General features: G+C 46.7%; 1 protein-coding gene across 2 annotated transcripts in view; it reads left to right on the top strand.

Moving 5' to 3' along the window:
* Positions 1-14,317: 14,317 nt before the first annotated feature.
* The window catches only part of LUZP1 (leucine zipper protein 1), an 81,754-nt gene continuing 68,686 nt past the window's right edge, over positions 14,318-27,385 (top strand). For both annotated transcript variants that reach the window (XM_058553186.1, XM_058553188.1), the window contains exon 1: positions 14,318-14,390. The gene's annotated coding sequence lies outside the window, so the exon portion shown is untranslated. The remainder of the gene's footprint in view (positions 14,391-27,385) is intronic.

Raw genomic sequence — 27,385 nt, 5'->3', positions numbered from 1 at the left:
AGGGCGAGCCAGCAGGTGTGATGAATGGCTTATGTTCGTGGGCTGCTTTCAGAGGCGACCCAGGGGTTTCCAACGCAGCACGAGCCCTCCCTGAGTCTGTGGGCGCCTTTGGCGGTAGAGAAAACGGTGGCTCAGAGAGGGCAGCTCAGCTGAGGTCACACTCACACTCACCAGTTTGAATCGAGGTCTGTCCCATCCGAAGTGCAGGCTCTTTCTCTCAATTACATCATGCAGAAGGGATGACTGCTGGAACATTCTTGGTGACAGAGAGGTCAGTGCCTGTGAGACATCCAGTCCGTCTTTGGTCAGCTTGGATTGTTCTTCCCACTGGGTCCAAATCTGATTTCCAGTAACTTCCACCTGCCCGTCCCCATCCTGCCCTTCTGAAACTGGAGGCCAGGGCTGTGCCTCCTCGGCTGGTCAGCCTCATGCCCAGTCAGCCTTTCTTCTCTTAAATAACTCAGGAAGGAATCGGGCCATATTGCACTTAGCGTCAAACTAAAAGCCCTAAATCTTGCCCACACCTGGTGCTTTTAAGCTGGCTGCCCTCTCCCACCGCCTGGCCCCTGATTCTCTATCTGCACAACTGAATCCAAGGGGAGGCCTTTTCATTGACCTGTGTTACATTTCTCTTTGTAGCTTCCTACACGTCATTCTGCAGATAAAGCAGTCTGTGAATCCTGATTCCGTCAGCCTCTATACGTGCTGTCCCTACCAGCTTTGTGGGATCCTCCGAGTAAATGCATCCCAATCATTAAAGAACTGTTACATCCACTGGGGTCAGAGTCGGAGCCCTGGGATGACCTTCTCTGGGCCAGCATTGCCAGGCATAATAAGGTACCTCCTCTTGCAGAGGTACCGGTACCCCCTCCCCGTATTAGTTAGGGTTCTTCAGAGAAACAGAACCAATAGGATGTGCATATATATAGAGAGAAAGAGATTTGTTTCAAGGAATTGGCTCACACAATTGTGGAGGCTTGGTGAGTCCAAAATCTGATGGGGAGTCTGATAGCCTGGAGATTCAGACAAGAGAGTTACTCTTTGAGTCCCAAGGCAGGAACCAGGAAGAGGCAATGGTGATCCACAGGCCATCTTCTGGAGAATTCCCTCTTGCTTAGGGAAGGTCAGCCCTTTTATTCTATCCAGGCCTTCAACTGATTGGATGAGACCCACCCACATTATGGAGGACAATCTGCTTTCTTCAAAGTCCACTGACTTAAATGTACGTCTTATCCAAAAACACCCTCACAGAAACACCCAGAATAATGTTTGACAAATATCTGGACACTGTGGCCCAGACAAGTTGACACATAAAATAACTGTCACCCCCTCTTGCTTTCACAGCCAGTCTCCCTTACAGCACATGTCCCTCTGACCTATGATCTCTCATCAGACCATGAGCCCTGCAGGGACTCTCACTGATCTTTGCACTCTTAGTACCTGGCACACAGCCAGTGCTCAATTAATGATAATAATAGCTAGCATCTTTTGAGTTCTTACTGTGCACCCAGGTAGTGCCCTAAGCATTTTATGAGCATTAACTCATTTAACCTGCATAAAGTTGGTCCTTTTATTATCCTCCAGATAAAGAACTGGAATTCCCACGATATTAAATAATTTGCCAGTGTCACACTGCTAGTTAAGTGGTGGAGCCAGAACGTGAGCCATGCAGTTATAACCCAGAATCCACGCTCTTAGCCCCAGTGGATGTAGTCAGGGCCAAAATGGCACGTGGCCGTAAGGGGCAGTGGAAGGTGGTGGAAAAAGCACAGGTTTGGGAATCGGACAGACCGGGCTACCTCTCCCAGTTCCTCCATGTACTTGCTTCATGTCTCTCTCTGCCTCGGCTCAAGTGGGTACAATGTGGTAACAATCACGCCAGCCTCACAGGGTGGCTGGGGCCTGCACTGTGCCCAACACTGTGGCATTCAAAATGGGGGGATGTGATTGAATGAGACCAGGCCACAGGTTACTCAGGAGGAATCTTTGTTGAGGACCTACTGTGTTCCTGGTGCTCTACAGACATTTTCTTATTTAATCCTCATCAGCTGTGGGAGGAGTCCAAGTCCTTAGCCCCCTCTTGCAGACAGGGAAGTGGAGCTTGGACCACTAATGAGTCACGTAACCAGGCTGAGATTTGTCCTGTTGTCCCTGTATATTGCAAAGCTAGCACTCTCTCCCTGGAATCACAAACTCAAGGGACTGTAGGGGCCATTCACAAGTGAGCGCAGCAGACTGAGTGTGGTACGATAGGGAGAGGTGGGACTCTGGTGACTGGAGCTCACGTGCCCTAGTAAAGGTGGCAGCCACTACCCGTCTCCAGTTGACTCGTGCCAGCTGAAATGTGCCAGCTCTGCTGATTTCTGAGAGTAAGGAATCTGGATTTTCTGTGCAATCCTCTTATTTTTAAATATTGACAACTAATTAAAAAAACAAACACAACTCTGGGCAACTCTGCAGACCACAAAACGAGCCTGTGAACCAGATCCGGCCCCTGGGCCACCAGTTGGCAACCTCTGCCCCTCCCTGTACTGTTGGCTAGTTTCCGTACCCTGTGCTACGGCAGCTGGATTCCTCACAGGGCTCGCGGTGTATCTGGGGACCAAAGTGCACGAGCAGATTAGAAAGCCAGCCGGCCCGTCCTCCACCGTGCCTGTCCTGTACCCATCCTGTGCCCCGCCCCCTCAGCTCCCTCAGGTGTCACAGGCAGGGCTGCTTGTGGGGGAGGGGAAGGGAGCGCGCCCTGTTTTCACTGCCACTGGCGAGGGCCAGATGCCAGCAGTCCTCTGCATCTAGGGGTCTGAGGACAGTGCATTGACCTGCTTCCCAGGGCTCCCTGCATTTTCTCCCAAGAGCAGGAGCTGGGATCCCAGACCTGGAGGCTATCAGATGGGAGGGGACATTCAAGGTCAGCCAGGACAACCCCAATCAGATCACTAGCATCAGAGCAGCCGCTCACACATTTCCACTTCTTTACCTCCTGGATCCAACAACAAGTCGGTGAAGTGGGAACTACTATTATCCCCATTTTGCAGATGAGGAGACTGAGGCTCAGAAAGGTTAAGTAATTTGCACAAGGTCTCTCAGCAAGTAAATGGTAAAGCCCAGACTCACCTCTAGTCAACGTGACCAAGAGCCAGTACTGCCAGCCACTAGCCCACACCTCCTCCCTGAGCCACACTCCCTCTACTTGCTTGACCTCTTAGTATTCCTACAAAGTATCTTCGAGCCTCTGCTCACATCACCAGTGACAGAGTGCTCACCACCTTTCTATTTTTGTAACCATAGCTACACTCAGGCAGCACTAACCAGGCACTAGGGACTTTAAAAATGCTCTATATCATTCTGTCCTCACAACAGTCCTGCGTGCTCCATATTATACCCATTTATACATGAGAAAACCAAGGCTTAACGTGATAAAGGAACCTGCCCAAGGTTACAAAACAAGTTAGGGACAGGCTGAGATTCAAATGCAGGTCTGTCCTTTATCTAGCTCAGACTGAAAGCTTCTTTTGGTTTCAGGGGGAGAAAAATCTGTCCCCCTGAAGTAGCAGCCCTAATTCTTAGTTCTCCCGGTTCTCTTCTCCTGATGCCCTCTTTCCCTCTTCAGATGTTTGAAGGCAGACACATGTACCCCTTGGGTTTTTTTTATACCAGAGTCAAGATTCTAGCTTCTTCAACTGTTCCCCGTAAAATGTGGTTTTGTGGTCCCCCCTCAGCCATCATTTTGTTCATCCTCTTATGGATGAGTTATACTTTCTCCATGTCCCCTTCAAAGGTCTGATCCCAAATGGAACACAAGACTCCAGACACAGGCAGAAAGACTATCACCTCCTTCACTGTACACATGGTGCTTCTATTAATGCAGCCCCAAGCCCTATCAAGCGTCAGACTATCACCTCCTTCACTGTGCATACGGTGCTTCTGTTAATGCAGCCCCAAGCCCAATCAAGCATCTTCTATGTGTGAAGAACTGGTATATGCACTTGGGATAGAGAGCAAACAAGCCAACAACTTCCTGGTCCTCCTGGAATTTACATTTTTCCCACTGATAAAAGGAAGAAGGCAGAGTCACAGATCACTCAATGGACTGTAGACATAGATCCTAGAACATCAGACATGCTAGGGTTCAATCTCCTCCTACTCTTTTGTACAGATGAGGAACCTGAGCCCAGAGAAGGGCAGTGACAGACCTGAGATTCCACAGTGCGACAGAATCAGCTTCTGCCTTTCTCAGAACCTCAGGTGCAGGCGAGCCCTGGGGCCCTAGGAGGGATGTAGAGTGAGATGAAGATGCCACCCCGGAGAATTTTGCTAAGTGGGTCTACCCCAGGGCTCCTTCCTCAGAGATGTGGGCAGAAATCCTGTCTATTCCAGGTATGGCCACCAGGTGGCGCAGGGGCACCAGAGAAAGGCGCGGAAATCAAAGGTGGGCGGGGGCCTTCCTCTTGCAGAGCGATTTTCCTTCGCAAGTGGGAATGGTGAGGTGGGAAGACTGGGCCTGCTCTGGGACAGCAGTCGGGCAACTGCTTGTGTCATATGCATATACAGAGGTGAATTCTGCCTCCCCCAAGGAGAGAGCGTGGGGTAGCTATTCAAAGCTGGGACACAGGCACCATACAGACCGGGTAGGAAATCTAGCTCCTGTTGGGGGCTTTATCGTGTCACCCCCGCAACACCTAGCCTCTGACACATAGAATGGGAGCAAGATAAGGCCCTCATTTCCCAGAGCTCTATGCAAAGCCGGAGCTGCTGGTGTTCTTTTCCTGACTGGTCCCTTTTCCAGGTGGACGGAGGGCAACTCCCCCTGGCAGGGAAGTCTCCATCAGAGGGCAGGGAGTCTTTGCCACCACCTGGAGAAGGTGAGGCAATGGGATCTGACAGCCTCGCAGCCCAGCTTAGGCCTGGCAGCTCATTCATGTGTTTATTCATCTCAAACACACAGGGAACTGCATGTGCAAAGGCTCTGAGGCTGGGAACTGTGAATGTCTGGGGCCATGGGGGCTAAGGATGCCTGAGAGGAAAGAGAGGGTTGGAGAAGTAGGCTGGGCCTTGGGGGGCTAAACCAAGCTACTGACTTTGAACTTTATCCCGGGAGCACCAGGGAGCTATTGAAGATTATTCAGCAGGGGAATGACTTGGTTAGATAAGTGTGGAGAGCAATTACTCAGGCTGTGTGTGAAGGGAGGAATGGAGGTGGGGGAGCCGGGAGGCAGAGAGACCAACCAGGAAGCTGAGCAAATAGGAGCTGCGGGCTAGACTCGGGCGACGGCGACGGTGGCTGATTTTCCATCTACTCAGATCTTCTGATCAGCTTGAAGCACCCCTGCAACACTTGTCTGTTCCACCCATGAGATAGTTTCCACAGGGTAAGGGGCTGCCCTGGGGCCAGGCAGCAGGTGTTTCCTAAAAGATCCTTGAGGAAAAAAGTCTAGGAAGAGAGAGGTTGGCTAATGAGAGAGACAAGATCCCAGGTCAGGTTGGAGGGGAGAGGCAGTGTAGTCTAATGGTTAGCAACACATACTAGCATTAGGCACATCCCTTTCATGTCCCAGCTCTGCTGCTTCTTAGCTGTGTGACTGTGGACAGGTCACTTTGCTTCTCTGATCCTCAGTTTCCTCATCTGTAAAATGTGATTGTGAATAAGACTCGCCCCTTGAAGCTGTTGTGGGGGCTGGGCAGGGTCATGTGTGTGAAGCTCAGCACAGCGCTGGGTATCTAGGAGGCACCAACACATGGAAGCCCCAGGGGGAACTTCTGGTCCTCAATTCCTCTCACAGAGTCAGCTGCTGTGGCACGGTGGTCATGCTGGCTCTGTGGCTCCTCTCCCTGCCAGGGTGGCTCCCACAACGGGCCAGCCTGGGCTCCACATCACACTGAATTTGGCCAAGGGAATTCCAGCCAGCAGCAAAAAAAGGATGTTCTGGTCAGCCCAGGGCCACATTCTGCGGGAAATGCACCACTTCTGTGCCACTTTTGGAAGCACTAAAAATTATTCTCCTTTTTCCAGGGGTCTCAGGTGAGGTTCCCTGTTTTATTGTCGGTTTCTTCCTTGTTTTGTGGGTGCGCGTGTACTGCGGGCTTCCTATAGAACCGGTTGTTGTAGGTGTTATGTATATGTTCTGCCATGTTCTGCAACTCTCTTCGGTGGGTCTGTTTTTTATTGTCCTTGCTGTGGACAAAGAAACTGAGGCTTGAAGAGGTTAACAAATGTACCTGGGTCTGTCTGACACCAGCCCCATTGCTCCTCCCCACAACCCTTACCTGCCCTGAGGACAGGCCATCAGAAAGGCTCCTGGGGCCCCCCAGTAACCTGCCCCCAGAATTACCCAGTGAGTAGAATGCCAAGGCTTGTCTGAGCCAAAAGCCAATAAGAGAACGTGACACGGGGCACAGCAGTTGTCGTGAAAGTAACTGAGGCACAGTCCATTGCTTTAGTTGGGGTCCCTTAATAATACATTCCTCGGGGAGTTTAGTGCAGGGAAAAATTTGTCTCCCAAATCACTGACCTGATTCTTCCAATCAGACTATAGCAATAGCTAATTCTTACACAGAGTTCATCCTGTGACAGGCTTGTTATAAGAACCGAATATGCCTTAACTCATTTAATCTTCCCAATGACCTAAGAGAGGGGTTTTATGATTATATCATCCCCGTGAAGAAACAGCAGCACAGAGAAGTAACTGCCTAAAGTCACAAGACTAGTAAGTGGTAGGGATGGGCTTCAGAACAACACAGTGTGGCTCGGGGGTCTGCACTTAATCACGTGTTTACTACTTCCCACGTAATTCGTAACTCATCCTGTTTCCTTCTTTGCTTTGACTGCCGGGAAACTCAGAGCCATGTTTGTTGCTCTGTTATAGTTGCTATCCTTAGAACAGTTAGCCTAGCATTTCTGCTATAATTAGTCAATTTTTCATCTTTCTTCCCTCCTTCCTCACTGGCCTGTGGTCCAGGCTTTCATTACCCCTTGATTCTTGCTCTTTAATTATCCATCAAATAGGCTTGAAGCTACAGTGGAAATCACCTCAAAACCCTTTTCGGAACAGGCAGGACATAACGCACCAATGACATGAACAGAGACTATTTCCGACCGGGTGAGCCACCCGGACACAGTTGGTGCTGGCTGGCTGGCATTCGAGCATCTTCTGTGTGACCAGCACTGTGCTCCCTGGTGCAGAGGACATAACAATGAACCCAAATTAGTCCCAGTGTTAGTTAAGTTGTGCTCGCTGCTGTCATAGAGAATCCTGAAATCTTGGCGCCTCAATACGAAAGAAGTTAGCTCAATGTACGCCCCATTCAGACAACCGACGGAGTGAGACTGAATTTTTCTCTGCTTTTCTCCGAAACAACTCTACACATGCAAGGGGAACATCTTTGGTGAACAGCCGACAGAGTTCCAGTTCACAAGGAACTTAAAATTATTGAGCCATCTATTCTTATAAAATGGCTAAGAATACCATGCAATGCACATTGTGGCTGGGAGGAGGGCAATGGGCTTCCTTTTTTTACAAGGAACCGTGAGCAAAAAGAAGTATATACATTTTAGACCAAACGTTTTGTTTATCCAACAGGGGAATGGGCTATTATGGGAGAGAGTTCATCGTGATAGGAAGTTTTCAAACACAGGTTGAATTTTCACTCAGCTGAAGGTTCTAGAAGGAGTCAAGCTAGATGCCTCCTACCAGTCCTCTAACTTGGAGCTTCTGTGCTGGGCTCCATAGTCATTTCTGAGCCCCTATTTTGTGCCATGTTCCAGGTGGGGTTTGGGGACCCAGAACAAACGAGACAAGGTTCTGGCCCTCAGGATGCTCAACTGTAATGAGCCGAAGCAGGGCATCTGGGAAGCAGGACTGTGGAATGGTCTGAGCTCTGGCAACAGGAGACAAGAGTTTAATTCCTAGCTCTGTTGCTTTGTAGCTGTGAGACACTGGAGAAACCACTTGGCCTCTCTGGTTCTCAGTTTCTTCATTTATAAAATAGGGACAATGGTTATCTTCACAGATTCTGAGGACTCAACGGCACCATTATATTTAGAGCATTTGCAGCACAGTGCCTGGTATGTAGTAAGCACTTCATTTATTCGTAGTAATATTTTTATGATGACTTTGGGTAAGTCACTTCATTTTTTTAAGCCTCAGTTTTCTCATCCGTAGGATGGAGTTAGTAAACCTACATCATGGAGTTGGAATCTTGCTGTGTGGGGTCTGGGGTCTGCCAGCTCGTCTCGCGGCTTCCTCGCGGGGTGAGCGGGTCGCATCATACCCAGTTTAAGGACAAAAGGATTGTGGACGGCAAGCAGCGAACAGAGGAGGGACCTGCGTGAACAAGGACGCGATTTCCTGGCTGCGCTCCCGGGGAAGGAGGTTCGCGCTGGGTCCCATCCCCCGGCCGGTCCTGCCCAGGAAACGCGGAGAGAAAGCCAGGAACCAGGCCTGCCAGGCCCGGCGGCCCCTCAGCGCCGTCCCTCCTCCCTGCCCCGGACTGCAGGAAGCCGGCCGGCGGGAACGCCCTGCCCGGTGGGTGGGAAAGGCCGAGCGCGCGCGGCCCGCCGGCTCCCCAGGCCCGCGGCGCGCGGCGCTGTCACTGCGGCAAACGCGCGTCCCGCCGCCCGCCCGCCGCGCAGGCTGCCCCGGGGCGCTTGGTGCGCGCGCTGCAGCGCGGTGCCCGGCGCCCGGAGCGCAGGCTGGGTACCCCCGGCGCCATCGCCCGCCCGGCACGGAGCCCGCGCCGCCGCGGCTGGGCTGGGGAGGGAGAGGTGTCCGACCCTCTCCTTTGGGAGGTGAGCCGCTGAGGCCTGAGGGTGTGTAGGTGAGTGGTCCAAGGTCATGGCTAGGAACCGGCAGGGCCGGGAGCCCCCCCCCGGGGTCTGTGTGACTCTAAAGTTTGTGCCTTGAGTCTGTGGTCCTGGTCCAGCTTCTTGAGGGGTTCGGGGGGTTCAGGTTCTCGTGGAAGCTCAAGAACAGGAGGTCTGAATCTGGGGGCTACTGATGGCCTCCCAGAGGCCTGTGAACCCCTTGATTTTGTGTGTCACATGTTGTGTGTTGCATTTTTCTTCAGAGTTTCAAAGGTGTCAGTGACTCCAAAAGGGTTAAGAACCATAGCTTTCCAAGGCCCACAGGTCCCTCTGTGGGGACTCTGACTTTATGAGGGCCTGAGGTGCCTCTGCAGTTGTAGCATCTTGAGAACCTCTCTGCAGGGCCCTCTGGTTACTCCGGAGGGACTTGGGGTCTCTACAGGATCCCAGGATCATTCTCCTGGATCTTGAGAATCTTTCTGTAGAGTCCTGGGGTCTGTCTGGGATTTGAGGTCCCCGTGGGGCCCTGGTGTCTCTTTCTGAGGTTCTGAGAATCTTACTATAAGGTCCTATGGTCCTCCCTGGTGTGAGTTCCAAACCTGGGCCTCAGGATGCCTATGACCCCCTGAAATTGTAGGCAAGGTTTTGTGGGTCTGTCTGTATACACGTAGTTCCTGGGAGAGGTTTCATGGATTTCACCAGATTCTCAAAGGGGTCCCTGATCCCCAAAGCTGGGAAAACATTGCTTTAGAGCATCCAGTATTAGACAGACCTTATTCCCTTCTCACCAATAAGAGCCAGGGAAAGATAAGACGGAGGAGATAAAAGACAGCGTTTTCTAGTAGACGGAGCATGGACTTTGGAGTCAGGTGTTCCAGGTTAAAATTCCAGCCTTTCCACTTACCAGCTGTGTGACCTTGAGCAAATTTCTTAACCTCTCTGAGCCTCAAGGCCACCTCCTCTAGGAAGCCTTCCCTGTGTCCTGGATTCAGTCAGGTCCCTGCTCCGCATCCCGCAAGCCCTCATAGCACGTGGCCTGATACTGCGTGGCACTTCATGCAATTGTTATGAAGTGATGAGTTGTATTTAATGTTGTCTTGTCTATCCTCCCCACCAGTCAAGCTCCAAGAAGGCATGGACCTTTGCTGTCTTACAGTCTGTGCAGTGCCTGGCACAGGTTAGGCTCTCGGCCATTTGTTATGAAATAAATAAAAAAGTGAAGGAATGGAGGGATGCATGCCAGGCGTTGCACTGGGGGCAGAAAGGGATCAGAAATGAATAAGCATCGTTCTGGTCCTTGAGGAGGCCCCAGGCCAGTGGGGGGGATGATGTGAGTTCAAGAAGGAAGGAAGGAAGGAAGACTGTCCTAAATGCCTTAATGAGGGATAAACATTAACGGGATGAACACTAATGAGAAAAGCACCAAGAGACCCAAAGATGAGTGAGACTCAGTCCCGGAAGAGCTGACATAATGACTTCCCTTTGTATTACCTATTACAATGTACGAAGCACTTAACTTACATAAAATATCCAGGTATGCTCTTATCCCTCAGAGGTGGGGAAACTGCTGCTAAGAAGAGCTCAGGGACTTGCCAGGGCCACCCAGGCAATCACGGCTGCCTGAGTTCGCAGCTCACTTGCTTCGGAATTCAGCCCACACCCTTAGGAAGTGGACTTTGATGCTGTGAAGGTCTTGGTTTAGATCCCACTAGATGTGAAACTTTGGGCAAATTCCTTTACCTCCTTGAACTTTGTTTTCCTAATCTGCAAGATAGGAATAATGACCCCATAACCTATATGAGATGGTATCAGAAAAGTGCCCAGGATGATATTTGGTTTATAGTAAAGAATCCGTAAGTGTTTCTTGATGGCTGAATGAACTATATTTATTGGTGAGTGGCCTGAAATGCGAGGGGACCTAAAATCATGCCATTTGGAGGATGGTAGGAGAAATTGAGGGCAATTTTTTCCCTTCCCACTCTCACTTTCTATGATTTCTGTGAGACTTAGCCCTGGCCTCAACCACGTTGTTATAATTTATTGTTTGCAAATCAACAAAAGTGAACCTACCCTAGCTCGGTTAGCTTTCTTTTTATGTATATCTTTATTGCCTTTTTTCTGATGACCAAGTAATATATCCTCCTTCTAAAGATATTAAATTGCAGAAAGATGTAATGAAGAAAAATGAAAGTGTGAGTTGAGGCACAGGAGGCACAGATGCTGACATAGTTGTTCTTTGAGAGGTGGGGGAGGGGCACAGGACAGGGAGCAAAAAAGAATTCTTCCTGCTTAAAAATCTCTTACTGGCCTTGCCATGGTTCCTGGGAGTTCTGTTAGGAATCTTGCCTTTGACTATAGCATTGAAAGTTCAAGTTAAAGGCTGGGGAGTGGGGAGAAGGGGAGAATTGTCCGCGCTGAGGCTTTCTCTGGAACGCCATGAAGAATGAGATGGGACCCGTGGAACTTTCTATGGCTGTATACGCAGTTGGTTCAGATGCCCACTGCTGGTGTGTCTTGTAGCTGTGTTTTCATCCCCTTTCTTCCTTCTGAGCGTTTAGTAGAGTCTTTTTTGAAAATTTTTGCTACACATACACACACACACACACACACACACACACACACACAGAGAAAAGCAAAGCAAAAAGAAAGAAAAAAAGGTGAAAGCCTTCTATTTAGTTCTCTATAGTCTCCATATTTTTTATGCATACACTAAGCATATATTATAAGTTATAACTATGGGATCTTATTACACCTGTAATTCTGCAACTTACACTTACCCGTTTCATCTCACAATCCCCAGTAGACACCTTTTCTTGCCTGTTCATGAAAATCTGCCCCTTTCTTTTTACCAGCTGAGATTCTTGAGCTCAGGACTATCATCCCTGCTTCTGGCCCAGAGGCCAGCACACAAGAGGCCTTACTGAGAGGACATGTTGAGATAGTAACAGCAGCCACCATATCCTGGCATGAACTGGGTGCCAGGCTCTGAACTGAGCTCTTTCACATGTTATTTCGTTTTTTTTTTTTTTTTTAAGATTTTATTTATTTATTTTTTCCCCCCAAAGCCCCAGTAGATAGTTATATGTCATAGCTGCACATCCTTCTAGTTGCTGTATGTGGGACTCGGCCTCAGGATGGACGGAGAAGTGGTGCCTCGGCGCGTGCCCGGGATCTGAACCCGGGCTACCAGCATCGGAGCGCGCGCACTTAACCACCAAGCCACGGGGCCGGCCCTCACATGTTATTTCATTTAATCCTCACAGCCACTGTAGGAGATAGGTTCTATTATTATTCCCGTTTTTCAGATGAGAAACTGAGGTGCAGAGACTTGAAAGCCCGAGGTCACACAGCTGGTAAGTGGTGGAGCTGAAATTTGAATCCTGATCTGTCCTGTGCCAAAGCTTTTGCTATGAATGAATGAATAAATGGTTGATGGGGTCCTGGGTCCTGGGGAGAAAGTTCTGTCTTCAGAACTTCCAGTGTCTGTCCTGGGTTCTCTCTTCCAAGGTTTGCAATGCTTGGAATCAGCATCAGCACATAGGAGGGACTCCAAGAAGGTCCCCTTTTTTTTCCTGCAGCAATCCTGTGGCCTTGCCTACTTTTCCTGGGAAGTGGCATTTTTGAATCTCCTACTCTAAAAATAAGCCACAATTTGGTAGGGGCCCCAGAGGACCAGCCCAGGCATTTCAGGACAGCCATTTGTCTGTCCGCAGCACAGGAAATTAATCAGAACCCCAAAGCCCTTTCCCTCTTCCCACAGGCTAGCACTCTGGAAACGCCCATGCTGCAGCTCTCCTAGAGGACTGCAGAGATGCCAAGGGCAATTTAAAACAGATCTGTCTCTCTGTAAGGAAAGCGAGAGGCAAAAGGCAGGAGGGAGAAACGGGTCAGCCCTGCTGCAAAGAGAACTCACAGCCGTCCCCAACTTGGAGGGGTGCCGAGTGACAGAGACACCCTGGGGCATCAGATGTGACTTTGCAGAATCCACCTGGGGTCTTGATACTGGAGTGTTGGTTCCTGTGCCAGTGGCAGTGCTCTGCAGGGCCACTGTCAGCGAGCCGTTTCCTCTCTCAGGACCTCAGAGTCTTCCACTATGAAATGATTGGGTGGATTATCACTAGGGGTGCTGGGTGGTGTTAGGAGCTAGAAATAATATTGATGATAATAATAATGATGAAAATCAGAATGACAACTACGTTGTTTGTGGAACACTGCCTGGTGCTTGTACACAGTGTTTTTTTGTAATATGAAAACAAACACTACAAGGACTATGTTAATATTCCCATTTTACAGATGAGGAGAAGGAGGCTCAGTTTGGGCCAGAACATGGGCCAGAACATGGGCATATGATTCCAGTGTTTTCTGGCATCGGAACCTGAGCTCCACAAACACTTGTGGGTTCTGACCTCAAGGAAATGAGGAAGTGCTAAGAAACAAACGAGAGGACAATTTGATACATCAAAATGTGTTCACGCCACATGAGAGTTAAACACAATGCCAGGGGTATTCAGAGCAGAGAGTCAGCTTCTGGCTGGGGGAAACTAGGAGGAGATGTAAGTTGAGATGAGACAGCAAGGGAAGAGCATGAGCAAAGGGGCAGACGTGGGAAAGCAGTGGGTGTGCTGGGGGAAGTTTGGATAAACTTTACTGTGTGTGTGTGTGTGGGTGTGTGTGGGTGTGTGTGTGTCTGTAAAGGTAGGAAGAGATTGGACCAGGCCCGGGCTTTGGCCTTTATTCCACAGGCAATGAGGAGCTTACACAAGAGATGTCTCAAGAGACGAGCTATGCTGCTGCAGTCAGAGAGGAAGCAGCCCTCAGCGCATCTGTGTCCTGGCTTGTGAATGCAGCTCTGTGCCAGAATGTGGGAGGGCATTTGCGGGGAGAGAGTGTCTCTGGCTGTGTCCTGTACCATGCTGGGTGTGGGTCTTGGGCTCCCTTCAAAGGCCTCCTCCCACTTCTCTGGGCCCTAGGTACTTTGTACATGGTAGGCCCACAGGAAGTATGTCATAGAATTATTGGAGAGACTTTTGAGGTCATCTAGTCTATTTAAAGAAGGTGAAAATGAGGAACGTAGATGGGAAAGGACTTGTCTAGGATCACACAATGAATTAACAGCAGAGCTGGAGACTGCAACCCATGCCTCCTGAGACCACGCCGAGTTCCTTTTCCGCATTTGCTGAGTAATAGAAATAGTATTTGTTGAGTGATTACTCCATACCAGGCCCTGGGCTAAACACCTTTACACGGATTATCTCATTTAATTCTCACGACCCCCCCCCCCCCCCCCGAGAGTGCCACTCGTGAAAGCAGGACGTCTTGTCGTCCATTGCGATTTCCCACCATGCCTAGTACAGGCCCTGGGCACCTAGCTGGGAAACTCCGCCGAGTCCAAGTCCTGGGAAGAGGGAACAGGACCGAGGGGCGGGGCCGCGGCCAGCCCCGCCCCGCCCGCAGGCCCCGCCCCCAGGCCGCTGACGTCACCAGCTGGCCCGCCCCTCATTGTCAGTCCGGGGGAGCCGGAGGAGGCGCCGGCCGCCGGGAGCGGAGCGCCGGAGCCCTCGCGGGTGGGAGCGCGGTCGGAGCCGCCGAGGTGAGGGGTCCGCGGGCAGGCGGCGGGAGCGCGGCGCGGGCCGGCGGGAGGAGAGGAGAGGAGGGCGGCCGGAGGGGGCGGCCCGCCCCGCCGAGGGGTCGGGGCACCGGGGGCGCCGGGGCAGAGCCGGCGGGCGCACCCGGGGAGGGCTGGGGGGTGTGGAGTTGAGGTGGGGGGAGAGTTTGAGCGGGGTGTTGGGGGCAGAGCTCGGAAGGGGAGATGTGGGGGCGCGAGACCTTGAGAGATGTTTTGGAGTTGGAGATTTTTCTTCTGGAGGGGGAGGGAAGGTTCGGAGAGACTTCTTGGTGGGAGCGAGAATCTGGGGAGAAGTGTTGGGGCAGGGAGCCGAGGGCCGTTTTCGGGGGGGCGGCGGAGAGTCCAGGGCCTGGGGGCCCGGGGGAGGGCGCGGGGCGCGGGCCCGGTGGGGGCGGGGAGAGGCGCGGCGGGCGGGGGGCCGGGGCGCCGGGGAGGGGGCTGCGCGGGGCCCGCGGGCACCCGGGGAGGAAGGAAGTGATCTTACAGGAAGAGCCCGGAGCTCCCGAGGAGGAGGAGGAGGAGGAGGAGGAGGAGGGAGGCTGGGAGCGCCCGGCCGGCGTGCGGGACGGGCTGCGGCCGGGGCTGCGGGCGCGGGCGGCCGGGGAGGGGTCCCGCCGCCGCAGCTGTCGGCCCGCGCGCCGGCCCGCGTCCCGGCCGCTGCTGGTCTCGCCGCCAGACCGCCGGGCCGGGAAGGAATTCGAGGCATTCGCTTTGTTTAAGTTGCCAGTAGACAGTCCTCAGGACTAATTAATGGTGGAATCTGCAGGGGGACGCGGGCGAGCCGGGCCGGGGGCCGCCCCCCGCCGGCGCGGCGAACTTTCCGCAGCGCGCGCCGCCCGCCTCCCCGCGCGCCCCCACCCCTGCCGGCCGGGAAGGAGCCATGGCTTCCCGAAGCGCAGGAATGAAGTGCGGTTTCTGGGGCCGGTGGCCTCTGGCTGCCGGGGCTGCCTGCAGGGCGCCCGGCGTCCCGGGGCGGCCGGGCTGGGGGTTCGGAGCCCGGTGGAGAGCCCTCTGAGGTGCCTGCGGTTTCTGGGAATAACCTTGGCGGAGGCTCTGCGAGCCGAGAGAGGCCAGCTCGCTTTGGAGCATCTGTTTCTTCATCGCGTCAGCCCCTTTGCTAACACTGCAGAGCTTGTTGCGGCTTGTTTCGGAAATGCCGAGACCAGTGCTCACCCTCGAGGGTGGGAGAGGGGAAGAGACTGGGCACCCCCAAACCCCTGCAGTGTGATCGCCAGAAAGCCAGAGACGGCTTGCAGATTCTCCGTCGCGCCTTCACTGGCTTGAATGACCTTGGGGAAAGAATTGTGCTTCTGAGCTCCTGGTGCCTTATCTGTCGATGGAGGAGAAAATGCTCTCTGGACCTCCCTGCCTTTTGGGGATGTTTTGAGAGGTGGGGTTTGTTCAGGGCCTTTTACAGACTGCTGCGGTTCTGGCCTAAGGAGCTAGACTGGTGTCAGAGCCTGGGAATTCAGATCATCCAGGAAGATTTTACGACCTCAGATTAGAGAGGAAGGGGTTTGGATTTTAGGAGACGATTTCCCCTTGGAGAATCCGTACAGTATGTTCCAGATTGCTTTCTGTCACTTTGTGGCATTGGTAACATTCGTGTGGTTAAACTGAATAACCCCCATAGAAAATTCTTCTCGTCAGAAATAATTATTTTGCTCAGAATTCCCCTTGGGGCAGATTAAGGTTTTGCTCAATTTACTCAGAAGAATTTTCCAGGTTTCTAAAATTAAATCACTTTTCTAAACATAGCAACTGAAGTTTGAAAAACTGGAAATGGGGGGATGGGAACGGAATTGATTAGAGTATGAACAAGGCAGCAGATACGGTTTCATTGTTGTCCTGTGATTACTAATAGGGATTATGAATTAGCCTTGATTAATAGGTATTTTCTTACTCTTAAATAATCTAAGACCAAGAAAGGGAACTAATATTGTTGAGTTGCCTACTCCGTGCCCAGGAATTGTGCTAAGTGGTATATATCTCGTATAGTCTTCACAAGAATGCTGTGAGGTGGTAGTTGGCATCCGTGTTTCACAGATGAGCAAACTGAGGGTCAGAAGGCAAAGTGACTTTCCCACGTTTAGTCACATGGCTCTCGTAAGAAGTGGAGCTGGAATTCAAACCCAAGTCTGTTTCTAAAGTCCGCGGTTATCTCGGCTAGGCACACTGCATTGGGAATCAGGAGGCCTAGTTTCTAAGCCTTGACTCAGCCACTGGGTCACTGTGGATCGTAGAATAAGTCCATTAAGTCTATTCCCCAGTAATGTTGCCTCCTTTTCTTCCAGCAATGTTGTCAGTATGCTTTTGAGATGTTCTCGGTTTTTGGAAGAAAGACAAACATATGAGGCTGAGGTAGTGATATGTCCTATATGGAGGTGCTTAATAATTTTTTTCTTATGATGGAAATGTTTGTGTTCAAATATAGCGTACCTGGGTGATCAGAGATTTCATTTATGTAATGGAGGATGATGGATAGCTAATGGTACTTCCACTGTAGAGGCCATCATTAAGGTGACATTCATGATCAGAAACTGAACCATTTTTCATGTAATATGGCTTTTGGAACAGTGTCAACTTAAGGATAAAGCACATTACATACGGGTAGGACTCAGATTGTCAGGGTTAAAAATTTGGTGTAAACACTGATGCACATAATAGATGCTCAGTAAATACTTGCTGAATGACTGGATACATGCATTCTTTTTTAAAAATCAGCTTTATTGAGGTATAATTTACATACAATAAAATTCACCAATTTTAAGTGTGCAGTTTGGTGAGCTTTGACAAATATATACAGTTGTGTAATCACCATGGCCACCTTCGTTTGTTTAAACTGCGTCTTATCTTTGAGGTATTGGTTAGTGGAATGATTCCTGGGAATGTTGTGAGGTTTCTATGTTCAGATTCAATACTGGTGAGATCAGAGTGACTGAATACTAGAGAGTCGATGTGCCAACTCTATAGGAAATAGGGAAACTTGAGGAATTTAATGGTGAGGTGCATGTGAAGAATGGGAGAGGTAGGAAGGGGGACACTTGTCAGATCAGGGGAAAGATAAATTTTTGAGGAACCAGTTTTCATTACTTTTAGGACAGGGGATACACTGTGGGGGGAAAATTACCCAAAGATCAATTATGCAAAGATCTATTAAGGAGTTGAACTTTTATTTCTGTTTCCTCTTTGAAATAATAGCTCCTGAAATGTAAAACTTAATATCTTTGGCTATACTTAAGAAGTGCTTTACACATTATGGTTGTTTAAGTAATTCTTGAGGGTGGGGATGCTATAAAATGATTGAAGAAGGCCTTACCCCTCCACCTATGACGGGATATCTTCACTGTTTATCTCTAACTTGTTTAATATTCCACAAAGGGAATACATTAGGTAGAAATTGTGTCTTGCTGGGAAGACATAAGATTATTTTTTCATTCTCCTAATTTCTCAAGTCGCTGGACCTGTCCCAGTCTGCTTTAGCTCAAGTCTCTGTCTTAGAAAATGCTTGAAACTTCTGTCACTGAGCTTCTAGAAGCAGCCTCATTTTTACCTCTTATTCCTTCTCGTTTCTCTTTATCCATTCTGTTTCTGTATGTTGACTGTTTTATAATCCTTCTTTCCCACCTAAGAATCTTGAGAATGGAAGCTCATCAACCATTGGACCTCCATATACCATTAGGAAATAATTAAATTAAAATACCAGTCTCCCAGCTCAACATTTGGGTGATGATGGGGAGAAAATAATAATGCTATCAGATAGTCATTATCCTCATTTTATACATGAGGGAGCTGAGCTCAGAGCAGGTGCTGCTAGAGCTAGTGAGGGGCAGACCACTGATTTGAGCTCAGATATGATTGATGTGAAAGTGTGGGATCTTTTTATTTCGTTATACTCTGATGTTTTGGGGTTGTGGGGTGGCTGGGGGGAGAGGTTGAAAATACCATATTAAAATATGAGCCAAAACATAAGCATGGCTAACCTTACTAGGCATGGCTGTTTTCATCTGTTCTTATAATTTCTAAGAGATATCTCCTTACATTCTAAGAAATTTATAGCTCATCTTTTATTGCACAACTCCCTTCCCAGACCCAGCATTTATTCTTTATAAACGTGGTACTTTGTATTCACTGGCTGTTCGACTTACCCGTTCCCCTATTTTATACGTATCTGAAAGCTTCCATCAGGTTAATCTGTCAATGAAGACATTCCCTATTGGCATGTGCTCCTCTGTTCCAATTTTATCTGGACAGAGTAATAATATTTTTAAAGTGTTTATTATGTTGTTAAAAACTTGCATAAAAACTTTAAAAATTATTACTTTTTATTGAAAATAACATATGTAGAAAAGTACACATAAAGAGTACAATTTGATTTTTTTGTAAACTGAATATACCCATGTAACCAGCACCCACATGAAGAAACAGCATTGCCAGTACCTAGAAATCCTCATGTTCCTGTTCCTCATCCTCATGTTCCTCATCCCTTCCAGTTCCTGCTGCCCTTCTATCTCCCAGGGTATCCCCATCATGACTTCTAACAGCATAGATTAGTTCTGCCTGTTTGTGTAGTTTCGTAAAAATGGAATCACACAGCCTATATTCTTTTGGGTCTGGCTCCTTTTGTTCAACAGTATGTTTGTGAGTGTGCGAAAACTTTTAATGGTTTACTTTGGGGCTTGGAATAAACTCCAAATTCAAACTCTGTATCCTGGCCTGGAATGCCTTGTATAACCTGACCCCTGCCTACCTCTCTAACTGCATCTTTTGCCTATCTCATTTTCCATCATGCTTCAGTCACACTAGCTTCTTATTTCTTTATTTTTAAACTCAACAAGTTCTTTCTTTTATTTATTTATTTCTTTTTAATTTTTTGTTTATTGCAGTAACATTGGTTTATAACATTGTATAAATTTCAGGTGTACATTATTATACTTCTATTTTAAACTCAACAAGTTCTTTCCTACCTCAGGGCCATTGTACGTGTGGCTCTCTCTTCTTCGAACACTCTTTTTCCCCTGCTCTTTGCCTGGCTGCCACCTTCAAACCTCAGCTCATGTATCAGAGATATTTCCCTCATCATCTTATCTTGCTCGTCCTTTCCCCTTATTCCCTATTACTGGCGTCTGTTGCCTCCCTTCATAGCACCTATTACAATTATAATGATATATCTGCTAGCGTGATTACTATCTCTCTCTCCACTAGACTTCACAAGAGCAGAGAACTCATCTGTTTTGTTCACCAGTGTATACCTAGTGCCTAACATAGTAACTGACATGTAGTAGGTATTTCATAAATATTTAATGACCACATTCCCAGTTCAGCACCTTTGTTCCCATTATCTTTTTTTCCTATTCTTCTTTTGTGCTGTTTAACTATTTGATCTTTTTCGTCCCCCCTTTAAAGTCTACCGTGACTTTGCAATAGTAAATCTTTTTTCTCTAAAATTTTGTGACATTTATTGCTGATACCCCTCATGTTCTTGGTAAGTCACACTGGCATGTATCTTATCTACCTAGTTGGATCAAAAGCGTCTTACTTTCTCAAAAATCTTGTAGCTTGTAATGCCAAGACCCCTCATATTCTTGGATAACTTGACCAGCTTGTATCTTAATTACCTAATTGGATCAGAAGCTAAGTTTATCTTAGCCAGTACCCCCTCAGTTCCTTTCACTGAATTGTGCACATAGTAGGCCCTCGGTAGAGTTTTTGATGATTGATCATCATGATGCTTATGTATAGGTAGCAATTTTAATTTCTCAGGCTTGTTAACATGGATTCTTTTTACTAGAATTCTGCTTTGTGTTTTCTCTAATGCCAAGGCTGGGAGTGCCCCAGCTCCTTCAGGTGATATAGCGACCATTAGGGTTTGAAGGTGCAGCAGTCCAGTCCTGGTGCCACAAGTCAGATCCTCCTTTGGAATCTGTCACTGGCAAAGAACTCACTAGGCACAGTTCCTTCCTGGAAAGATGCTTAATCAGTGCTTGTCTAATGCTCTTGGATTGGAGTTATTGACTGAAATGAGATACTAGGTAGGACCTCATTTGAATTATCCTGTTGAATAACATTTTATTTTGATGTCTACAGTGAAAATTTTAAGCCGATTAAATCTGTATAAAGCTACCTTCTCTGACTTGCCAGTAAGCACTCTCAGTAGTTATTCTTCCTCTTTTATTAAAGGCAGAAGAATGTATGTACTAATTTTTTATGTACTTTAAGCCAGTTTAAATGCAAATTTAAATTAGTAGTAATTGGGATGATTTAAGCTAATATACATATTGGCACAATTGAGTGATGAATGTAAATCTATTTTCTAAGAGTTCTCTACTATGTATTTTATTTTATTTATTTATTTATTTTTTTTTGTGAGGAAGATCAGCCCTGAGCTAACATCCACGCTAATCCTCCTCTTTTTGCTGAGGAAGACCGGCTCTGAGCTAACATCTATTGCTAATCCTCCTTTTTTTTTTCCCCAAAGCCCCAGCAGATAGTTGTATGTCATAGCTGCACATCCTTCTAGTTGCTGTATGTGGGACGCGGCCCCAGCATGGCCGGAGAAGCGGTGCGTCGGTGCGCGCCCGGGATCCGAACCCGGGTTGCCAGCAGCGGAGCGCGCATACTTAACTGCTAAGCCACGGGGCCGGCCCCTGCTACATATTTTAAAACATCGATCATTTGACTTTTCTGGTGGAACTATATCAGAAGATTGTGGGGTAATTTACTAATTATTTTTATGGAAACATTGGAGCAGAGGTACTTAGGTAGTTTCTGAGAGACACTGGAGTAATTTTGCTAACTTTCGTAATCTTCTCACTGTTACCTTTTTCTTGAACAACTTAGAAATATTTTATGAAACCAGCCTGTTTGCTTTTTCACTTTTTGACTCCAACTAGGTCAAAATAAAAGTATAGGCAGAATGCATTTACATTTATCCAGACTTCAAACCACCAGTAAGTGTCAGTAACTAGAAATTTTCTTTTGAAATGCGAGATGAATGATAAACTATGAGGAATTCATTACAAAAAGTAATTTTCAGAATGGTTTACAAAGTTAGTACATATTCAACCCAATCTCTGCTACTTTACATATTCACAGTAGAGTTGTTCATAACACTGACTTCTAGGCATCATGAGATCTTGGAGTACATTTCTGAATCATTAAATTTTATTCAACTAAAGCTTTATTAAATGTGGTTTATTGTATTCGGTTCTTTGACAGTCAGTCATCTATTTGTGTCTTGTTTTCATTCTTTGACCATTTTGGTTAAATAGCACTTTACCTTATAAGGTTATGTAAAGCTACACAGTTCCAGTTCTGTAGCCTCAGAAAGCCTCAGTTTCTCCATCTTTAAGATGGTGAGAGTGGTTGTGAGGATTAAATAATTTCATGTACAAAAGCGCTTAGGTCAGAATGCTGGTACATAGTAAATGTTAGTCATTATTTCAGTTTTATCCTTGCATTTTTGTTTATCCAAAGAATAGAAGAAAAATTCCCTCTTTTTATTGTTTTAAAAATTAATATAATTTATGATTTAGTCTAAAGTCAGATAACATCTTTATATACTAGCAAACTAGAAGAAAATCAAGAATTTTTAAAAGCTTAATTTTAACTTTACTAATTTCTGATGAAGTGAAGCAACTTTCTCAGTGGCTAGTTCGATTTCCTCTATGTTTATAGTAAATCTATTTTTCTTGAATAGCTCATCCTTAGCCTGAATGTTGGTTATATGGTTATAATTGGTACAAAGGAGAGAGAATTTCTGGATGTTCTAGCCAGCCCTTCTTCATCATTTAAAGAGACACCCTGCAACTGAAAATTGAGACTCTTGGTAAGATAATTGAGAATATTTCAAACCATTATAATTTTTTTTTAAATTAATTTATTTATTTTTTCCCCCAAAGCCCCAGTAGATAGTTGTATGTCATAGCTGCACATCCTTCTAGTTGCTGTATGTGGGACGCGGCCTCAGCATGGCGGAGAAGCAGTGCGTCGGTGCGCGCCCGGGATCCAAACCCGGGCCGCCAGCAGCAGAGCGCACGCACTTAACTGCTAAGCCACGGGGCCGGCCCTGAACCGTTATAATTTTTGAAAATTGTTTTAAAATATTAAGTCTGGTTATGGAGTTTTGGGATAGTGATATTAATATTGTTAGCCATTTACTTTTGGTTTTTCCAGGTACAGATCTCAAGTGATTATTAGTTATAATAGCTGTTTGTCAGGCACTCTCCTAAGCATTTTATATGCATTAATTCATTTATTCATTCATTCAACTAATATTTATTGAGTACCTACCATGTGTCAGACACATAATCTCATTTAATCCTCATCACACCCATGAAGTAAGTGTATCGTTTATTATTTTAGCCCAATTTCACAGATGAGGGCCTGGGGCACAGAGAAGCAAAGTATCTTGTCCCATGTCACAAAGCTGTCAAGGGTCAGATTTAGGATTTTTTTAGAATGCCAATTGCTGAAATCTTGGCATGCTAGATTTTAATCTTTGGGAGGGGGACATTAGTCAAATTTTGAAGTCTCTGGTAAATAGGTTACAGTCAAGGTGATTAGACTAGGAAGTGCTAGGTTAGATAAGCTAAGCTAGGATCACTTCTTCTCTTACCGCAAATCCATCCTTTTTTAAAAAAATAGCAACAAAAGGACAAACAACGACTTGGAAGTTCCTTCTTTTGGAGAATTCTGGTTTACTCAAACTAGTGTGAACCAAATGTAAATTGTTAAGAGGAATGGATATGTGTAAATAACCATTTATTTATTTATTTTTTTGGTGAGGAAGATCAGCCCTGAGCTAACATCCGATGCTGATCCTCCTCTTTTTTGCCGAGGAAGGCTGTCCCTGGGCTAACATCCGTGCCCATCTTCCTCCACTTTATGTGGGACACCGCCACAGCATGGTGTGACACGCGGTGCATCCGTGCACGCCTGGGATCCAAACTCTCCATCCCGGGCCGCCAAAGGGGAGCGTGCCGCACTTAACCGCTTGCGCCACTGGGCAGACCCTGTAAATAACCATTTAAACACTGTTCCATCAGAGGCACTCTGGGAGCAAATGTTAGGGAATAACGACAGTTTAAATGTTCAAATTAAACAACTTCAGTTATTGTCCACAGTATCATCTTGCTGCTTTTATATAGATCTGGTATGATATTTCAAATTTCCAGTTTTGTTACCGTGTAGTTTTATGGTCATCTCTGAGGGGTATCTATAAGATAATGTGACTGTGTTTTTTTGTGAGGAAGATCAGCTCTGAGCTAACATCTGATGCCACTCCTCCTCTTTTTGCTGAGGAAGACTGGCCCTGGGCTAACATCCGTGCCCATCTTCCTCTACTTTATACAGGACACCGCCACAGCATGGCTTGACAAGCGGTGCGTCAGTGCGCGCCCGGGATCCGAACGTGTGAACCCTCAGGCCGCTGAAGCAGAGCGCGCGCACTTAGCTGCTATGCTACCGGCGGGCCCCAGTGTGACTATTTTTTACAACAAATATCAGAAGTTTCCAAAATGGGAATTAGTTATATATTTGTTTTAATGAAATTTCCAGAGTGTGAAATATTTGGTCTACTTCTTTTGGATTTGTCTTTAGAGCATATTGCACATTCTTAATCCCGATAAGTTTTCATTTTGGGGGAATTATATTTAACTTTTGGAGATAAGCAAGTCTGGTGAATGAAGTGAGTAATCAACATTGTTTTTGTCATAAATGAGATATAATTCTAAAAGGTAGAAACTAGGATTTTTTGTGTGTATGAGGCTTGTCTTTGAGAATCCTACAAATGAAGCATCACAAAGATTTTGAGGGGCTGGTCCGGTGGCATAGCGGTTAAGTTCGCCACTCCACTTCGGTGGCCCCGGGGTTCGTGAGTTCAGATCCTGGGCGCAGACCTACGCACCACTCATCAAGCCAGGCTGAGGCGGCAACCCACATAGAGCAACTAGAATGATGTACAACTATGACACACAACTGTCTACTGGGGCTTTGCAACTATGACATACAACTATATACTGGGGCTTTGGGGAGAAAAAAGAAAAAAAGGAGGAAGATTGCCAACAGATGTTAGCTCAGGGCCAGTCTTCCTTAAAAAAAAAAAAAAGATTTTGAGCCTTGGTAGCATTGTTGGAAGAGAGTCGTGCTTCCCAAGATAACTTGAATATTAGCACTCATTTTGAACTTCTATAAATAAAAATTATTGCTTGAATGTAACTTGTTTAACTTGTGTTATGATTGAATTGAAATTCTCTAATGAAAGCATTATCTTTTTTTTTTGTGAGGAAGATCAGCCCTGTGCTAACATCTGCCAATCCTCCTCCTTTATTTTTGCTGAGGAAGACTGGCCCTGGGCTAACATCTGTGCCCATCTTCCTCCACTTTATATGGGACGCCGCCACAGCATGGCTTGCCAAGAGGTACGTTGGTGCGCGCCTGGGATCTGAACCGGCAAACCTTGGGCCACCGCAGCGGAGTGTGTGCACTTAACCGCTTGCGCCACCGGCAGGCCCCTGAAAGCATTATCTTATATTAATATCAACATGATTTTATTTACAGTCTTTTTAAAATTAGTGTATTTTTGGCTAAAAAATAAAGTTTTACAAAAAGGAAATAAAAGAACATTCTTAGTCTCCTGAGAGGCTTTCTGCTGAGGTTGCAGAGTTCAGATAGAAAAGTGGTATCATCCACCGTGGTCTGACAGCGTTTTCCTGTTTCTAAACGTAAAGAAATCTCTGGTTTTATCCAGTTTCGAGTTAACTGGAAAAGCTAAATGCTGAGCAAGATAAATGAAGTTAGTTTTTGGCCCTTTAAACCCTGGAACAGCTTTATCACAAATGTGCTGTCTTCCTAATTACCTGGGGGTATTTATCTGATGTAGGCCATCTTAATGATTTGTATCTAATATCAGTGAATAGGCAGCTCATGTTAAGTCTTATAATTGAAATTTTTCTAAAGATTCTTAGTCATTGAGGACTAATAATAAAACCTAACATTTATTGACTACGTGCCAGTTTATATCTTTATTTAATCTGCCTCTCAACAACCCTTTGGGGTAGATACTCTTATTATCCCCATTTAACAGATGAAAAATCTTTAAGAAATGAGATGAGTTTGCCCAAAGTCAACACAGCCGGTGAATGCCAAGCTAGGATTTGACTCCTGAGTTTGCTCTTCTGTGCTTTTTTTTTTTTTTTTTTTGCTGAGGAAAATTCGCCCTGAGCTAACACCCGTGCTAGTCTTTCCTCTGTTTTGTACGTGGGACGCCCGCACCTGGGATCCGCACCTGCGAACCTGGGCCACTGAAGCAGAGCGCGGGGAACTTGAACCACTCGGCCGCGGGGCCAGCCCCCGGAGCTTTGCTCTTGAACATTATTACATTGTTCAAACCAGAACACAAGGTGATTTTATGAACATGTGCGTTTAGGATCATTATTCCCTAAGGAAAGGAGGTCAGCATTGGCTTGTGTTCCTTAGGATAGGAAGAATACCATTTTTAGATCTTGGTAAACTTAAAGATGTATTAAATGTCTTTAAAATGGAAGACTGTTACAGAGAATACAGAAGATGTTACAAATGTAGTCAGACTGTTTGTGTAACAAAGTTTCCTGGTAGGTTTATATCAGGAATACCAGTTTTTATGCTTTCTGCCACAGCTGTGCTGGAGTGCAATGGGAGATATTCTTAGTATAATTTGGTAAAATTATATACTTTCCAACATATGCTAAGATTTTTTTTGTAATATCTTGAGGACTGATGATTATGTTAGACTTTTAAGACTAGATTCCAAGGCAGCTTGAAAGAGACTATCAGCATCTTAAAGAAGTATGAAGGAGAAATAGATGGTGGATAGTGAGGCAGTTAATGGAGTGTGGAGGAATAATAAGGTAACTGAGGGATAAAATTTCCGATCTTAATGAGAGGCAAGAGGGGTGGGATTCGAGCAGAAACATTGGGAGGTAGGTGGCTATTCATTAAGTGGGTGCAGTCTGGAAGGATGCAGAGACTCTTTAGGGAAGGGAATTGGAGAGGAGAGAAGGAACACTGGCTTCAGTTACATTTTTGGTCAGTTTTACATCAAATTTAAAAGCCAAGAGTTTTGTTAGTTCTATTCACTTTACAGTACTTGTTTTATATTTAACCCAGGGCTAATTAATGTGGAGAAAACAAAAGACAAAAGAAATGCAGTGTATAGTCCTTGTTCTTAAGGAATTTAAAATTCTAATTGGGGAGACAGTACCTAGTTTTTGAAACAAGTTCTGTAACAATATTGGACCGTATATAAATGCCAAAATGGAGGATGTAGACTAGTGGTTCCAGAGCTTGGGTTTCGTAAATCAGTCATATTTCAAAAGAGCTTTTTGTTTTCCAAGTAAGGACATGAAAATGAAAAACAACCTTCTCATCTAATATCACCATTTTATCAAAGATAGAACTTATTATTATTATTTTTTTTGTGAGGAAGATTAGCCCTGAGCTAACGTCTGTCGCCAATCCTCCTCTTTTTGCTGAGGAAGACTGGCCCTGGGCTAACATCCATGCCCATCTTCCTCCACTTTATGTGGGACGCCGCCACGGCATGGCCGGACAAGCAGTGCGTCGGTGTGCGCCCGGATCCGAACCCCTGGCCGCCACAGCGGAGCGCACGCACTTAACCACTGGGCCGGCCCAGTGGTGGAACATTTTAAAACAGATAAGCAAAAGGGCATCATCTCAGATGAAAGGAGTTTTTTATATTGAATAATTCAGCCTTATGAAAAATTTACCTCGGTGTTCTTTGGTGAAAAAGCCATGGAACCTATGGTACAGTGGTGACCGCTCCAGGAGGTCTGTTGTCATGCGGCTAGCTTTCGTCAAACTGACAGGTTATAGTTTACTGAGGCTGGTGTGGGCTGAGGTGGTCTGAGGGCTTCGCAGAGGCAGTTAGACTAGTTTTACAGTAAGATGGGTGGATGGGA

The sequence above is a fragment of the Diceros bicornis genome, chromosome 13 (genome assembly GCF_020826845.1).
Source record: "Diceros bicornis minor isolate mBicDic1 chromosome 13, mDicBic1.mat.cur, whole genome shotgun sequence".
In the NCBI taxonomy this organism is placed as follows: Eukaryota; Metazoa; Chordata; class Mammalia; order Perissodactyla; family Rhinocerotidae; genus Diceros; species Diceros bicornis.
This window is presented reverse-complemented; position numbering and strand designations above follow the sequence as displayed.